At 47.6% G+C, this 14,906-nt stretch overlaps 1 protein-coding gene and 1 non-coding gene across 5 annotated transcripts in view; both read right to left on the reverse strand.

The window, feature by feature from the left end:
• The window catches only part of FAM178B (family with sequence similarity 178 member B), a 106,189-nt gene extending 98,204 nt beyond the window's left edge, over positions 1 to 7,985 (reverse strand). For all 4 annotated transcript variants that reach the window (XM_054475916.1, XM_054475915.1, XM_054475914.1 and 1 more), the window contains exon 1: positions 7,639 to 7,985. The gene's annotated coding sequence lies outside the window, so the exon portion shown is untranslated. The remainder of the gene's footprint in view (positions 1 to 7,638) is intronic.
• LOC129030992 (small nucleolar RNA U13) lies at positions 2,720 to 2,822 on the reverse strand. The gene has a single exon (XR_008500881.1). It is a non-coding gene; the product is annotated as a small nucleolar RNA U13 (small nucleolar RNA).
• Positions 7,986 to 14,906: the final 6,921 nt, after the last annotated feature.

Here is a 14,906-nt window from a genome sequence, read left to right on the forward strand (position 1 = left end):
ATATGGGCCTCTAGCTCCATCCTTGTTGCTGCAAGAGATATGATTTCTGTTTTTTTTTTTTTTTTTTTGAGACGGAGTCTCGCTCTGTCATGCAGGCTGGAGTGCAGTGGCGCGATCTCAGCTCACTGCAAGCTCTGCCTCCCGGGTTCACGCCATTCTCCTGCCTCAGCCTCCCGAGTAGCTGGGACTACAGGCGCCCGCCACCACACCCGGCTAATTTTTTTGTATTTTTAGTAGAGACGGGGTTTCACCATGTTAGCCATCCTGACCTCGTGATGTCACCATCCTGACCTCGTGATCCGCCCGCCTCGGCCTCTCGAAGTGCTGAGATTACAGGCGTGAGCCACTGCGCCTGGCCAATTTCGTTCTTTTTTATGGCTGCATAGTATTCTATGGTGTATGTATCACTTTTTTTTTTTTTTTTTTTTTTTGAAACGGAGTCTTGCTCTGTTGCCAGGCTGGAGCGCAGTGGTGTGATCTCAGCTCACTGCAACTTCCACCTCCCAGGTTCAAGCGATTCCCCTGTCTCAGCCTCCCGAGTAGCTGGGACTACAGACACGCACCACCATGCCTGGCTAATTTTTTGTATTTTAGTAGAGATGGGGTTTCACCATGTTGGCCAGTATGGTCTCCATCTCCTGACCTCGTGATCCGCCCGCCTTGGCCTCCCAAAGTGCTGGGATTACAGGCATGAGCCACCGCACCCAGGCATTTTTTTTTTTTTTCTGAGACAGAGTCTCGCTCTGTCATCCAGGCTGGAGTGCAGTGGTATGATCTTGACTCACTGCAACCTCAATTTTTGTACTTTATTAGTAGAGATGGGGTTTCATCATGTAGGCCAAGCTGGTCTCAAACTCCTGACCTCACGTAATCTGCCCGCCTTGGCCTTCCAAAGTGCTAGAATTACAGGCGTGAGCCACTGCACCCATCCTATATCACATTTTCTTTATCCAATCATCTGTTGATGGACACTTAGGTTGACTCCATAACTTCGCTATTGTGACTAGTGCTGTGATAAACATATGAGTGAAAGTGTCGTTTTGATATGACAATTTCTCTTCCTTCGGGAAGATACCCAGTAGTGGGATTGGTGGGTTGAATGGTAGTCCTATTTTTAGTTCTTTGAGAAATCTCCATACTGTTTCACATAAAGGTTTGACTAATTTACATTCCCACCAACTGTGTATAAGTGTTCCCTTTTCTCTGCATCCTCACCAACATTTGCTATTTTTTGACTTTTGAATAACAGCCATTCTGACCGACGTGAGTTGGAATTGCACTGAGTCACATACATTTCTGTTGAGAATGTACCTACATGTCAAATTGATGGGTCACAGGGAATAGGTATGTCCATTATAGTAGATAGGGCTAAACAGTTTTAAAGTTTTATCCTCCTACTAGCCACATGTCAGAATTCTCCTGTTCCATCCTTGTTAACACTTCAGATTGCTGGTATCTTAAACGTTTGCCATTCTAGTCAGTGTGTAATGGTGTCTCCTTGTGGGGATTTTTTGTTTTTTTTTTTGAGACAGAGTCTCTCTGTCACCCAGGCTGGAGTGCAGTGGTGCAATCTTGGCTCACTGCAATCTCCGCCTCCCCGTTTTAAGCAATTCTCATGCCTCAGCTTCCCAAGTAGCTAGGATTACAGGCATGCACCACCACGCCCAGCTAATTTTTGTATTTTTAGTAGAGACAGGGTTTCACCATGTTGCCCAGGCTGGTTTAGAACTCCTGAGCTCAAGTGATCCTCCCACCTCAACCTCCCAAAGTGCTGGGATTACAGGCATGAGCCACTGTGTCCGGTCTCCTTATGTAATTTAAAATTTAATTTTAAAAAGATTTTTGGAGATGGGGTCTTGCTCTGTCACCCAGGCTGGAGTGCAGTGGTGTGATCATAGCTCACTGCAGTCTAGAACTCTTGGCCTCAAACAATCCTCCTGCCTTAACTTAGCCTCTCGTGTAGCTACAACTACAGATTCATGCCATAGTGCCCAGCAATTTTTTATTTTTTGTAGAGGTGGAGGTCTTTCTATGTTGCCCAGGTTGGTCTCAACCTTCTGGGTTCAAGTGATCCTCCCACCCTGGCCTCCAAAAGTGCTGGAACTACAGGCATGAGCAACCGAGCCAGCCTCCTTGCATTTTTTAAATTTGCGTTTCCCTGGTTCTAATGAAGTTGAGCACCTTTTCATATGGTGTCCTGACCTAGATATCTTTTTTTTTCAATTTTTACATTTTAAATGTTTGTGGGTACATACAGACATCTTTTGTAAAGTGCCCATTCAAGTCTATTGCCCATTTTAGATCTGTGAAGTATTCTTTACACAGTCTTGAAATTAGCCCTCGATCAGTTATATGCGCTGTAAATATTTTATTCCACTGAATGGCTTCTCTTTCATTGTATTTATTTTTTTTCTTTGAGACGGAGTCTTACTCTGTCACCCAGGTGGTAGTGCAGTGGTGCGATCTCAGCTCACTGCAACCTCCCGGGTCCAAGTGATTCTCCTGCCTCTGCCTCCCAAGTAGCTGGGATTACAGGCACCCACCACCATGCCCAGCTAATTTTTGTATTTTTAGTAGAGATGGGGTTTCACCATGTTGTCTGGGCTAGTCTCGAACTCCTGGCCTCAAGGGATCCACCCACCTCAGCCTCCCAAGGTGCTAGGATTACAGGCATGAGCCACCACTGCGCCCAGCTCACTCTCTTTTTTTTTTTTGGTAATCTCAGATGGGTAATAAGTTGACTTTGTAACAAGGTCTCAGGGTGGCACATCTCACACATGCACATGAACACTCGATCATCACGCTTATGAACCACAAAGGATCATTTCACTCTATTAATGGTATATTTTGATAAAGAAAAGTCCTTAACTTTAATGTAGCCCAATTTATCAACATTTTCTTCTACAGTTGGTGCCTTCTGCATCCTGTTTAAGAAACTGTCCTCTTTGGGAGGCCGAGGCAGGCAGATCACAAGGTCAGGAGATCGAGGTCACCCTGGCTAACATGTGAAACCCCATCTCTACTAAAAATTAGCCAGGCGTGGTGGTGGACGCCTGTAGTCCCAGCTACTCGGGAGGCTGAGGCAGGAGAATGGCGTGAACCCGGGAGGCGGAGCTTGCAGTGAGCCGAGATGGCGCCACTGCACTACAGCCTGGGTGACAGAGTGAGACTCCGTCTCAAAAAAAAAAAAAGAAAGAAACTGTCCTCTAGGCTGGGCACAGGGGCTCACACCTGTAATCCCAGCACTTTGGGAGGCTGAGAAAGGCAGATCGCTTGAGTCCAAGAGCCCAGGCAACACAGTGAAACCCTGTCTCTACAAAAAAATGCAAAAATTAGCTGGGCATGGTGGTGTGCACCTGCAGTACCAGCTACTTGGGAGGCTGAGTGGGAGGATCACCTGAGTCCAGGAGGTCAAGGTTGCAGTGAGCTGTGATCGCACTACTGCACTCTAGCCTGGGTGACAGAGTAAGACCCTGTCTCAAAAAAAAGAAAAAATCTTCCTTTATTCCAAAGTCATGAACATATTCTCATATGCCAGCTTTGAGAATTTTTATTATTTTGTATTTCACATTTGGATCCATAATCCACACAAGATACATTCTTCACTTTTTAATTGATGTATAACTTACAGTACATAAATATATATATTCCTATAGTATATGTACATACTTTATATATAATTATTTTATTTTAGAGACAGGGTCTGGCTGTGTCACCCAGGCTGGAGTATAATGGTGCAATCTTGGCTCTGCAACTTCTGCCTCCCAGCGTCAAGTCATCCTCCCACCTCAGCTTCCCAAGTAGCTGGGATCACAGGCGTGCACCACCATGCCCTGTTAATTTTTGTATTTTTTGTAGAGATGGGGTTTCACTATATTACCCAGGCTGGTCTCGAACTCCTGAGCTCAAGCAATCCACCCGCCTCAGTCTCCCAAAGTGCTGGGATTACAGGCATGAGCCACCGCACCCGGCCTAATTTATTTATTTATTTTTGTTAGAGACAGAGTCTGTCTCTGTCATGTAGACTGGAGTGTAGTGTCATGATCACAGCTCTTTGCAATCTTGAACTCCTGGGCCCAAGCAACCCTCCTGCCTCAGCCTCCTGAGTAGCTAGGACTACAGGTTCACACCACCATGCCCAGCTAATTTTACTTTTTTTTTTTTGTAGAGACAGGGTTCTTGCTATGTTGCCCAGGATGGTCTTGAACTCCTGGGCTCAAGCAATACTCCTGCCTTGGCTTCCCAAAGTGCTGGGATTACAGGCGTGAGCCACTGCACCCAGTCTAATTTATTTTATTTTAGAGATATAGTCTCTCTCTGTCACATAGACTGGAGTGTACTGTCATCATCATAGCTTCCTGCCACCTTCAACTCTTGAGCCGAAGCAATTCGCCTGCCTCAGCCTCCCGAGTAGCTAGGACTACAGGCACACACCACCATGCTTGGCTAATTTTAAAATATTTTTGTAGAGACAGGGTTCTTGCTACCTTGCCCAGGTCGGCCTTGAACTCTTGGGGTCAAACAATCCTCCTGCCTCAGCCTCCCAAAGTGCTGGGATTCCATGAGCCACCATGACTGGCTCTAAATGCACAAATCTTAAGTGTTCAGCATGATTGGCTTTTATGTACATATATGTACATTTAGTATAAATGTGTCTGTGTGTGCGTATATATACGCATATACATACATATGGTAACTATTACCAGATCAACATACTGAATATTTCTTACATTCTAGAAGTACCTCCTCCAGTCAATAACCCTAAAGGTTACACTACTCTGCCTCTATCACCATCAATTATTTTGCCTGTTCTTGAACTTCACATACATAAAATCATATTTTTTTGAGACATAGTCTCGCTCTGTTGCCCAGACTCGGGTGGTGTGATCACAGCTCACTGCAGCCTCAACCTCCTGGGGTCAAACAATCCTCCTGCTTCAGCCTCCTGAGTAGCTAGGACTACAGGTATGTGCCACCATGCCCAGCTAATTTTTATATTTTTCTGTAGAAACAGTTTCATTGTGTTGCCCAGGCTGGTCTCAAACTCCTGGGCTCAGGTGATCTGGTTGCCTCGGCTAACAAAGCGCTGGGATTACAGGCGTGAGCCACTGCATCCAGCCAAATCATCAATTTTGTGCACTTCTGCATATGTTTTGTTCAACATTATGCACGTGAAATTCATCCATGAACTACTGCTACACGTATGTTGTTGCATGCTACATGCCTGTAGCAGTAGTTCATGCAGTTCAGTAATCTTTATTACTATATAATATTTCATCATATGAATAACTACTACTTATTTATCCATTCCGCTGTTGATGAGCATTTGAGTTATTTCTTGTTTCAAGGCATTATGAATAAATCTGCTATGAATTTTTTTTCCAAGACAGTTTCGCTTATTGCCCAGGCTGGAGTGTAATGGCACAATCTCGGTTCACTGCAACCTTTGCCTCCCGGGTTCAGGCGATTCTCCTGCCTCAGCCTCCTGAGAAGCTGAGATTACAGGTAGGTGCCACCACACCCAGCTAATTTTTAGTAGTGATGGGATTTCACCATGTTGGCCAGGCTGGTCTCGATCTCCCGACCTCATGATCCACCCTCCTCAGCCTCCCAAAGTGCTGGGATTACAGGTGTGAGCCACCGTGCCCTGCCAAAGTGGTACATGAAAACTTTCACTCCACCACGAGGAAGACAATTTGCCCAACCTGTTCAAAACAGTTCCCGCTCAACAAACCCCAATTTAGCATCTTCTATGTGTCAGGCAGTATGCTGAGCATTGGGACCTCAAGGATGAGGAAGATGCAGTCTCTCCCCTAGAGGAGCTTACAGCAGCAGGAGGTTTCTGTCATGGGACAGACCCAGGGCTCACCAAGACTCAAGCAGATGATGAAGCCTGGGGCTCACTGGCCCAATCAGCATATTCAGACTGGCTGGCTGCTCATGAGGCTCTTGGGCCAGGGCTGCCTGCTCAGTGGGCAGCTGACTCCAGCTGCTGCAAAATGCCTTTCACTCAAAGGTGCTATCTACCAGTGGTTATACAGCATTCCAATTTTACCTGGAAGAGAGATGCAGCTACCAGCTGTTTCTTCCCTCTCCCAACCACAAAGTAACACATTTTTCATTTGTCTATCTGTTGTTTCCAGGCTTTTGCTTTTGCCAATCCCCTCCCTCACATGCCTTGAAACAAGCACTTTCAAAGACAAAGACATAAACAACAAAAGGGTGCAGGCTGAGGTGGACCATCCTCTCTGCCTGCGTCTCCAACTCTGGATCCTGCAGTTACTGGACTCAGGCCATGGCTGACTCCTTCATCACAGCTAAGATGCTGCTGGGTTTAAGGCACTGTGACTTTCTGTGCCACTAAGACCGACAAAAAGCTGCCAAGTGAATGATGACACAAAGAAAGACACAAACTGTGGGACCCAGCCCAACTTCAGAGCTGTTAAAATGTGAACAAAAATGCATCCCGGAATGGATGGAAACCGATCATTCTAGTTGGTGTGACCTGCTCCAGTGCCTACAGTACGTGTCCTGACAGCGTGGGAGGGGATATGAAGGCTCCCCAGTCAAACAGGAGATAGCGTTAGCATCCAAACTTAACTTTGTTCTCTCTTTCCCTCCTGGGGCCCAATACCCGCCAGCCAGGACCTGTTTCTCCTGCATCTCACATTCTTTCCAGGTTCAGGACTGAAGTCGTCTTGTTCAGCTCCTTGGCTTGGCCATGCTCACTCTACAATGCAGCCCATGGATGGCGCCCCCTCTGCCCAGCACATCCCTCTGCCTGGGCTCCTGTCACCCCGAATCCTGCAAACCCCAGCCCCAGCCTTTAGCGTTCAGCCGCCCTCCCTGCCTCCCTCATCCTCCCTCGCGTCCTCGCAGTGAGATTTCAACATGTCATCTCAGTTTTTTGTTCTTTTACTTTCCTGACTACAAGAAAAATAAAATAATCTGTCTTAAAGTGTAGCATGAGGCCAAATAATTACGGAATCCCAAGTGCTTTGGGCCCTGATGTCAAAAGAGCCAAGATAATTTCAGAATATTACAATGGTGCTGTTTTTGCGAATAGTGCTTTTTCAAGACGCCTTATTCCTAACATCATGTTTTATATCCATCCTTTTAAACAAATATTTAATAGCCTGGGAATGCTGGCGAGGGCAGCGGCTCCAGTCAGCAAGGACTGAGCTCACAATTTGAAAGATGAAAGGAGATGCGTTCTACCCACAAAGAAAAGTAAAACGGTCTCCAGCATCATAAACTCCACATCCATCAAACCGGGCAGGGGCTGGGAATAGAAAGCCTTTCTGGAAAGAAAACACCAGCTACCCTTTGCACCCTGGGGAACATTAAAAATCAAAACAAAACATGCCACATCAACCAAAACATAAACCAGTTCTCAAATCAATCTAAGGTTCCACCCCACCAAGGCCGGCCGCGCAGTGGCCTGGGGAAAGGAGGGCCCGGCTCACGTCAGAACCCAACCACGCGGGGTCGCAGGAACCTGAAAAGCGCCAGAGTAGCCCGGCGGCCGCACCGGGGCTGACCTGCAGGGCCTGGACCAGCCAGGAGTCCCAGGGAAGTCGAGTGCTCTCTGAGCGCTAACCAGGGGCCCCTGCGGTTCCTCGGCCTCAGTTTCCTTACCTGTAAAAGGGAGCCGCTGGTCCTGCCTCCTGAGTTGTGGAGCGAGGCCCGCACCTGGAAGCCTTGGCCACAGAAGGCGGGGAGGGCAGGGCTCCGGGGGCGAGGGAAGGTGGCGGGAATTCGCACGGCCTCAGAGGACGGGGCCAGCTAGCCGGGAAAGGAAGCAGGAGCAGGCTCCCCAGGCGGCGCAGTGGGAGGACCCCAAGAGTTGCGTCCCTAGATCCAGGGCCGCCAACGTTGCACCTAAAGATCCAGTTCTGGGGATTGAATTCCAGCTCCAAGCCAAGCGGCCGGCGCACAACCGCCGCCGCCGCCAGCTGGGGAGCTCTCCGGCCACGTGCGCACCCTCTTCCTGTTAGCCTTCCACGTGCGCACCCTCTTCCTGCCCGCCCTCCACGTGCGCATCCACGTGCTTGGGAGTTGGCTGGTGGAAGCTCTTGCCCCCAGGCAGGCCTGGGTCACGCGCATTTGTAGCTTGCATTTACCAAGAGAGTGAGACAGTGGCCTGGCGCGGTGCCTCATGCCTATAATCCCAGCACTTTGGGAGGCTGAGACGGGACAATTGCTTGAGCCCAGGAGTGAGAGAACTACCTGGGCGACATGGCGAAACTCCGTCTCTACTAAAAATACAAAAATTAGCCTGGCTTGGGCCGGGCGCGGTGGCTCACGCCTGTAATCCCAGCACTTTGGGAGGCCGAGGCGGGCGAATTGCCTGAGGTCAGGAGTTCCAGACCAGTCTGGCCAACATGGTGAAGCCCTGTCTCTACTGAAAATACAGAAAAAATTAACCGGGCGTGGTGGCTGGCGCGCGCCTGTAATCCTAGTTGCGCGGGATGCTGAGGCAGGGGAATTGCTTGAACCAGTGAGGTGGAGGTTGCAATGAGCCGAGATCGCGCCACTGCACTCCAGCCTGGGCAGCAGAGCAAGACGCCATCTCAAAAAAAAAAAAAAAAAAAGCCGGGCGTAGTGGTGCAGTGCCTGTAGCCCCAACTACTTGAGAGGCTGAGGTGAGAGGATCACTTGAGCCTGGGAGGCGTAGGCAGAGGTTACAGTGAGCCGAGATCGGGCCACTGTACTCCAGCCTGGCGAAAGAGCAAGCCCCCATCTCTAACACACACACACACACACACACACACACACACACACGAGATAGCTGTGTCTGTTTGGCAGTGAGGAGCTTCTCTTTGTGGGAGATTTACATAATTATTCATAAAGGAGCGGGAATGGGCATTACTGTTAAGCATGTTACGGGGTCTCCCAGATATACATGTGCATGCTAGTACACCACATCACATGTCTCATTAGCATTTTAATTCCTCACCCAGGGGTGTGTGTTTTAGCATTAAAATGAGCATAGGTCATTCCAAGGACACTCTAATCATGGGTTTCTGCACTTGTGTGAATTTGGGGATTTTCCCTTCTGCTGTTTATCCTCTTTGCTGCAGGATGTTCTAACCAGGAGCCTGATGCAGTTTATGCACCAGTGGGCGGTTTGTTCTCTCCATCAATCTGGCAAGTTCATTCCCCTTTAAAGAAGGCTATGACCATCGTATCTAACCGACCTCAATTTCCCCCTCAGAGACTTTGGGTCCATGTTCTTATGAAATGTGGAGGGCTGGGTCATTTTTTCTGGAGCTGCTTCGTGCTGAGACAGGACCAGGGCCCGAAAGTCTCTTCTTGCCTGATTTAAAGTGATAGGGGTCATATCCTCCACTGTGATAAGTTGAAATCCTTGCATAACTTATCAATCTAGGAATTGTTTAACCTAGAAGACACAGACTTTAAAGGAGCTTAAACAAGCATGGACCAAAAGTCAGTAGTAATAAGATGGCTATTGTAGGTCCCATGAAAGGTAGCAGAATGAAGCATCACATCATTATTCAGCAAGCAGAAGAACAAAAAGAGCTCCTACAAATAGGAGACCTGAGATAGGACTACCTTATGTTAAAGTAATATTAATCTCTTTATTTGGGGTGTTGGTATCTTTTCTTGAAAATGAATGTTAGGTCTTCTATAGGCTTACAAAAGGATTTTTAATCTTTAGTTGTTGATGAAGAGTCCTGTGGAAATGTAAGGGAAACAGTTTTTATCCTAGAGAGATGCACCCAGCTGGCAATGTCTTGGATTCTCTGGACTATGGTGTGTTATGGTGGTCAGCTGGGCTTTTGAGAGTGCTCCTATGAGAAGGGGTTCAGTTGGTTTCTTGGTTTTAAAGAAGCCCCCAACGAGGGTAGCAACAAGGGAGTTAGGCATTCACGTCCTCGAGTCTGCAAATTAAAGGTTGGGTGGCTGAGCACGGTGGCTTACGCCTGTAATCCCAGCACTTTGGGAAGCCAAGGCGGGCGGATCACGGGATCAGGAGATCAAGACCATCTTGGCCAACACGATGAAACCCCGTCTCTACTAAAAATACAAAAAATTAGCCAGGTGTGATGGCGGGCACTTGTAGTCCCAGCTACTCGGGAGGCTGAGGCAGGAGAATGGGGTGAACCCGGGAGGCGGAGCTTGCAGTGAGCCCAGATGGCGCCACTGCACTCCAGCCTGGGCAACAGAGTGAGACTCCGTCTCAAAAAAAAGGTAAAAAAGTTGGGTAAAGTATCTGGTCTGGGTTTTTCATCAATTCCTGTGGCAGTGCAGTGTTTGGCCTACTAGGGTCAAAGGCAAAATGTGAGGACTGACAGGCTGGTCCCTGTATGTAATAGAAAATTAGCTATACCTGCCACGTCCAGGGTCACTGGATTCCTCTGTGGTACTGGGGACTGAATGACAGCCAGTGTTAGCCTTGGGTCTCCTCAGTCTTTAGTCAGGGCCATCAAGGAATTGGAAGCCCCTGTCTCCCTCCGGAGTTGGGGGCAGTCCTGCTTCTGGTGACTGGCATCTCTGCATTGTGGATATGGTCTAGGTGGAGCAGACTTTTGGGCATTTTGACCCTTGGTCTGGCAGTTTTGGGGCCAGTGTCCTGGTTTTAAGTGTAGCAGGTGTCCCCAGACTGGGGCTTGGTCTGGACTGGCTTGTTCTCTCTGATAGCGAGGGCCAGTAATCGGAGGCCTGGCTTATGTCTCTTGCCTCTTCCCTCTTTCACTTTTTAGCCTCTTCTACTGTCTCGTTATAGAAGACTTCAAAGGCTACATTAAGTAGCTCATTCATTGGTGCCTGGAGACTTACAGCCAGTTTTTGTAACCTTCTCTTAATATCTGGAGCAGATTGACTAACAAAATGAGTCCCCAGAAGAATCTGACCTGCCTCAGAGACAGCGTCTACATTGGTATATTTTCCTAATGCCTTTACAAGGCACTCCTGTGAAGACTCAAAAGGACCATATAATAGTTCAAAGGGGCTGGGTTGGAAATTGGTCTTGGGAGCCACTCTTGGAGGAACGCTAGAGGCAATCACTTTAATAAGGACTCAGAAGTCTCTTGCCAGAGCTTCGCCAGAGTTTTCTTTACGATTAGCTTTTTCTAGCTTTCCTGAGGATGGAGGTCTCCAGGAAGCATGTAAATGATCACTTACTCCTAGAGTGGTAGCGCTTGCTGGGTTATTTTGGAAACAAAGGAGGGGCCGTTGTCACTTCAGAGTGACGTAGGTAGCTCAAATCGGGGAATGATTTCTTTTAAGAGGCACTTGTGCCTTTTCTGTTTTGGTGGAGTAGGCTTCACTCCATCCCATGAAAGTATCTGTAGAGACCAGTAAGTGCTTAAATCTTTGTACTGGTGGAACTTAGGGAAAGTCTAACTGCCTGTCTTCCCCTGGGTACCTTCCTCTCCTCTGTACTGGCAACAGTAATGGAAGTGGCCTTATTTTCCTTTCTGGGTTATTGATAGAGTAAAGTGGTCTCACTCTAGTGTCTGCTTTTGCAGTAGTAGCTAAGCCTATTCCCTTAAGGGTTCATGTGACCAAAGCGTTAGAGAGCCCCTTCCTAGGTGTCTGTAACCCCCTTTGATTAATTTGCATTGATGACCTTGAGGTATTAAAATTTTTGAATTTCAGGGCTGGGCACGGTGGCTCATGCCTGTAATCCCAGCACTTTGGGAGGCTGAGGTGGGCAGATTACGAGGTCACGAGATCGAGACCATCCTGGCTAACATGGTGAAACCCCGTCTCTACTAAAAGTTCAAAAAAATTAGCCAGGTGTGGTGGTGGGCACCTGTATTCCCAGCTACTCGGGAGGCTGAGGCAGGAGAATGGTGTGAACCCGGGAGGCGGAGCTTACGGTGAGCCGAGATCGCGCCACTGCATTCCAGCCTGGGCAACAGAGCAAGACTCCATCTCAAAAAAAAAAATTTTGAATTTTGGGTCCACCATCATTAGGGTCTTGGTATTATCCCCGTTCAGTTGCCCACTCCCTTTCAGTTTGTGTGTCTGCAGACACTAGCTCAGGAGCCATAGTTTCTGGGATGGGAGCCCCTGCTACAAATGGAAGGGATGCAGCCTGTTTAGCAGTTGCATTTGCTAAATTATCATTTTTTTTTTTAATTGTTGTAGAGTTCCCCCTTTGGTGTCCCCTGCAATGCATGACATCAACTGGTAACTGCTTAGTCTTTGGGCTAAGTCTGACATTGAGAAAAGAATGTGAACTCAAATGGTCCCTGCCTCTTTGTTAGTTAATTCCCTACAAGGGAGTAGCCTGTTTTCTGGTTTGAGTGGGTGTCCTAGCGCGACTGGGCCCTTCTGGGAGTGCTAGGTGAACAGGTTGATATGGAGGAGGTGCAGTAGAAGACTGCAAGTCTGGTGAGGAAGGACCACTAGAAGGAGTAGAGGCTCTAGAGGTTTGAGGAATGATCCTTGGACTAGATTTGAAGAAGGAGAGCTGTTAGTGGGAGGCATACTTCCTAATACAGTGTCATGAATTACATCAGATTCCCTTGAACCCTTCTGAACAACATGAGCATAACATATTTGTCACTGGTCTCTAAGACACTTGTGGGTTTTAATTTTTTTTTTTTTTAATAGAGATAAGGCCTCACTATGGTGCCCAGGCTGGTCTCCTGAGCTCAAGACAGCCTCCCGCTTTGGCCTCCCAAAGTCCCAAAGTGATTACAGGCATGAGCCACTGCGTCTGGCAGAGACTTGTCTTAATATAAAACCGTTTGGTTAGAGGGAGGAATAATGTCAGGTTGCCCTGGGCCCTTGGGGAATGTCTGACCTTCCTTTCCTTTTATAAAAAGGTTTAATTATAAAATGGTATTGTTGGTCCGGGCGTGGTGGCTCACGCCGGTAATCCCAGCACTTTGGGAGGCCGAGGCGGGCGGATCACGAGGTCAGGAGATCGAGACCATCCTGGCTAACACGGTGAAACCCCGTCTCTACTAAAAATACAAAAAATGAGCCGGGCGTGTGGCAGGCGCCTGTAGTCCCAGCTATTCGGGAGGCTGAAGCAAGAGAATGGCGTGAACCCGGGAAGTGGAGCTTGCAGTGAGCAGAGATTGCGCCACTGCACTCCAGCCTGGGCGACAGAGCGAGGGTCAGTCTCAAAAAATAAATAAATAAATAAATAAATAAAATGCTATTGTTTTAGGCCCTGCCGTACTACAAAAGAAGAGAAGTCTCTTTTTTTCTAGTCCATTCAGTTTAAAATAAGACCAATTTTGGAGAACGCACCTGAGGGGACAGTGAGCAGGGGTTGGTTACCGCATTAGTCCGCTCTCATACCGCTATAAAGAACTACCTGAGACTGGGTAATTTATAAAGAAAAGAGGTTTAATTGACTCACAGTTCCACAGGCTGTACAGGAGGCATGGCTGGGGAGGCCTCAGGAACTTACAATCATGGCAGAAGGTAAAGGAGAAGCAAGTACATCTTCACATGGTGATAGGAGAGAGAGAAAGAGAGTGAAGGGGGAAGTGCCACACACTTTTAAACCATCAGATCTCGTGAAAACTCACTATCATAAGAATAGCAAGGAGGAAATAGCCCCCATGATCCAATCACCTCCCACCAGGTCCCTCCCCCAACATTGGCAATAGCAATTCAACATGAGATTTGGGTGGGGACACAGACCCAAACCATATCAGTTACCCATCTTGATTAGTAGCCTAATGTCAAAAAAAAAAAAAATGAAGAAGGCTGTAAGCCTGAAGAGACAAAATTTAGCTTGGGCGTCCCCTTACTTTCGCTTGGGCTTCCCAGGCCCCGCTGTCCCTGGTGTCAAGCGTACCTTGATGGCCAGTCTTCCCGAAAGTGGTTTTACCAGTTTTCCCACAAGGAGAGGTACCACTTCTAGTCCCTGTCTTTACAGTTATTGGTGAGTGACCAATGTGGAATGAGGCAGATAAATTTCTTTTCCTCATTTAGCTGAGGGAGTCTTTTCCTGGGCTTAGACTCTTCTGGCCTTTTCTGTACGTCTGATGTTCTCTTATTAAAGGCTCAGGACTTGGGTGGGCAGCCCTAGAGCTGACATTTCTATGGTACCATGATCTCTCTACATCCCATTTTCCTCTCTTAAAGAGCAACTGTATGAAGGGAAAATGAAGCAGGGGAAAAAAGAGCAACTTAAGGATCTGGAAAATAGCCAAGCCTACTAGGGTTGGGGGAGAATTAATTGATTGAAAGGCCCGTTTTCGGCCAGGTGCGTGGCTCATCCCTGTAATCCCAACACTTTGGGAGGTCAAGTTGGGCAGATCACCTGAGGTCAGGAGTTTGAGACCAGCCTGACCAACATGGAGAAATCCCGTCTCTACTAAAAATACAAAATTAGCCAGGCATGGTGGCACATGCCTGTGATCCCAGCTACTCGGGAGGCTGAGGTGGGAGAATCACTTGAACCCAGGAGGCGGAGGTTGCAGTGAGTCGAGATCGCACCATTGCACTCCAGCCTGGGCAACAAGAGCGAAATTCTGTCTCAAAAAAAAAGAAAGAAAGAAAAGAAAGGCCCATTTTCTATTTGCCTGATTTTTGCTTTAAAACATTGACAAAGTTGTCTGATTAGGGATACAAAAAGGCTGAGATCCCTAATTTTGAGATCTTTTACTTGGTCACGATAAAAATGTTCATACAATCTAATGTGTTCCTGACAGACAAGACTTTTGACAGGATTCACCCAAGAAACCAATTGGGAGATTAAGGAATAAAATTCATCACCCCACCCATAAGGGATTAAAGAACAAAAGTAATGGTTATCATCAGCAGCAGAAGACGGATTGAAAGGTCACCTGGCATTATGCAGCCCGGGCTTGTTCCCTGTCACTTTCATATGTGCCAGCTGTCAGGCTGGACTAAGACAGCCACACGCTACTTGGGGAGAGTCTAACTTTCCCATCTCCATGAGTCAC

This window comes from Pongo pygmaeus, chromosome 12 (assembly GCF_028885625.2).
Source record: "Pongo pygmaeus isolate AG05252 chromosome 12, NHGRI_mPonPyg2-v2.0_pri, whole genome shotgun sequence".
NCBI classification, from domain to species: domain Eukaryota; kingdom Metazoa; phylum Chordata; class Mammalia; order Primates; family Hominidae; genus Pongo; species Pongo pygmaeus.